At 39.3% G+C, this 3,139-nt stretch overlaps 1 pseudogene; it reads right to left on the minus strand.

Moving 5' to 3' along the window:
- Positions 1-2,173, minus strand: part of LOC107865295 — a 34,928-nt pseudogene extending 32,755 nt beyond the window's left edge.
- Between the last annotated feature and the right edge of the window lie 966 nt (positions 2,174-3,139).

Consider the following 3,139-nt stretch of genomic DNA (forward strand, 5'->3'; position numbering starts at 1 on the left):
ACTATCAATTGATTAATTACAAATGACTTATGTTCACACCATATTCCCTGTGGGATTCGACCCCAACCTAGTTGGGTTATATATTGACAACGGTCGCTTACATTCTCATTAGAGAGGTGTAGTTTGAGCGTTATCAATCGTCAATAAAAACTATGATAAATAGATCTAGGAACTGACGGAAACCCTATTCATAAGGTTCATAAAAACTGTCGGGGCATTAGTCAATATGAAGGACATAACTAAGAATTCATAGTGGCCATATTGGGTTTGGAAAGCTATTTTGGGAATATCAGCCTCCCTAACATTCAACAGATGATAGCTAGAACGAAGGTGTAATTTAGATAAATATCTAGCACTCTAAAGCTTGTCAAAGAGACCATCAATTCTAGGAAGAGGATATTTGTTTTTAACAGTGACCTTATTTAGATGATGGTAGTTTATACACATACGAAAGGAACCATCTTTCTTATGCACAAATAGTACATGTGCACCCCAGGGAGAAAAACTAGGATGGATAAATCCCTTGTCAAGATATTTTAATTGTTCTTTCAACTATTTCAATTCTGCAGGCGCTATTCTGTATGGTGGAATTGAAATAGGATGGGTGTTCAAAAATAAATCAATACCAAAATCTATCTCCCTATCAGGTGGTATCCCTGGTAGATCATTGGGAAAGAATTCTAGGACTCATTAACCACAGGGATAGACTGAAGAGAAGGACTTTCAGTATTAGAATCCTTTACTCGAATCAGATGATACAAATAACCCGTAGATATAAGTTTGCAGGCTTTGAGGTAAGAGATGAATTTCCCTCTAGGTTCTAAGGAATATCCTTCCCACTATATCACATTTTTATTTGGAAAGTAGAAGGTAACCTTTTGGGTTCTACAATCTTTGCTTGGCATAGTATGAATGGAGCCAATCCATCCATAAAATTGCATCAAAGTAAGTCATGTCAAGCTTTATTAGGTTTGCCACAATATCATTATTACAAACTAGCACCACAAAGTTTTTGTAAACTCTTCTAGCTACTACAAATTAACTAACTGGAGTAGAAATAAAGAAAGGTTTAGGAATATCTTCAGGTTTGATGCCTAAACCAACGACGACAAAAAGGGTCACATAAGACAAGGTAGATCCTAGATCAAGTAACAAATATACATCATGGGAAAAGATTTACAACATACCCGTGACTACATATGGCGAGGCCTCTGCCTTATGGTAGTTGGATAAAGCATACAACCGGTTGCAACCATTTTTGGTAGCAGAAGTAAGGCATTTAGGAGGCGGTGGTGGCGTGAAAGAGTTTTCTTGGGACTTACCACCATCAAATTTCCTTCTAGTAGAAGGAAAATCTCTTTGGAAATGGCCTGATTGGACACATGCATAGCATACCAACGTGCCCAACTGGCACTTTCCTGGGTAATGCTTACCGCAAGTCCCACACTGTAAAATGGTCCAATATAACTAAACCATACTTCCCTAGTACTGGGTACCCTGCGCTCTCAGCCCATGGCTAGACTAAAAATTCTTAAATCACCGATCAACTGGAGGTCTGTGCGCGGGGGCGCTGGCTGCAGGCTGAGCATTACTCCAGAACCTTCTCTTCGGCCACTTGTTACCCCAATTACCACCCTACGACTGAATGTTGTTCTGGTCTGTTGTCCTAGCACTCTTGGCTTGTCTGTCTCTCTCCCTAACTTTGGAAACCCTCTTTTTCTATTACTCAACCTACTGTATGTGAATAAACAATCTAGAGAAGACCATATCCTTGTTCAGCATCACCTGTTTGAACTCCAACACCAAGTTATCTGAAAGCTTAGATGCAAACTTCCTCATATGAGCCCTCATATTTCCTGCCAATTCCAAAGCATAATGAGATAGTTGATTGAATTTCAGGGTGTACTCCTTGACGCTCATCTTTCCTTGTCTCAAGTTCATAAACTCTTCAGCCTTGGACTCCTTCAACTCCTGGGGAAGGAATCGGTCTAGAAAGGCTTCGACAAATTCACCCCACACCGAGGGCTCAACATTCGCACTTATTGTACCATAGATTTTCTACCTCCTTATGTTTATAAACTGCTAGTTCAACCCCTTCTACTTCATCCAAATGCATTACCCAAAAACTTTTTTCCATGTTATCTATGAACTCTTGTGGATCCTCCTCTACCATTGTACCAGTAAACTTAGGTGGGTTCAACCTTATAAACTGACCCACCCGTGTAGTCTCAGATGCACCAAATGCATACCTAACATCCTCCAAGCATCGGGTCTATGAATCTACCAACTATGTAATTATATGTATTAACTGTCTGAAATAAGCATTTGATATCTCTCTTTGATGAGGTTGGGTATGATTAGTCCTAAATTAGGGATCCCTAGGAAGAGTAGTCTGAATGGGAGGGACTCCCAGAGTAGCTACAAATTCAGAAGTGTGAGCCTTATTTTATGTCCTCATCTCATGGGTAGGATAGAAATCTACTGTTTGGGCATTATGATCTTTCGAGTAATGTGGAGGCATGATAGCTTTTTCTGAAATAAAGAGACTATTAATTGGGGGACATTCAAACTCTATAACCTGAACTAAATCACAAAGAAGGTAAACATTCCTAAATGCCTAGTAGCCTCCTACCTATAAGTGTGGTGCACTGTATGCCTATAAGCAAGACTCTACTAGACGCAATTTTGCAGAAAACCTGGGACCATGAACTATGCTTTTATACCAAGTTTGTCACTACCCAAGTCAGGACCCTAGCCGTGGCGAGCATCCCAAACTATATAGCCCTAGACGCCCCTATCGGTATGGTATATCAAAAATATTATTTATATCAATAAAGAAAAGATGCGGAGTATAAACAATGAAATCATGGTCATGTTCTGAGAAAAATTTAAGAATGCGATAATAAGTTAATCAACAACTAGACAACATCTATTTTAGTCTGCGAAATCTCTATTACATATGAAATTAACAACTGTCTGAAACTAGGACAAGGCCCCTAGTGGACCTAAACCAAAGTAAGAAACAAATATCTAAAAAACACAAGCCTTTTAGAATAAGGAATGGTCACCAACTGCATTCTTCAATTCTGATAACGCTACGACTTAACAGGACTAGCAGGACCTCTAAACTGAGCTTCAG

This window comes from Capsicum annuum, chromosome 3, assembly GCF_002878395.1.
Source record: "Capsicum annuum cultivar UCD-10X-F1 chromosome 3, UCD10Xv1.1, whole genome shotgun sequence".
NCBI classification, from domain to species: domain Eukaryota; kingdom Viridiplantae; phylum Streptophyta; class Magnoliopsida; order Solanales; family Solanaceae; genus Capsicum; species Capsicum annuum.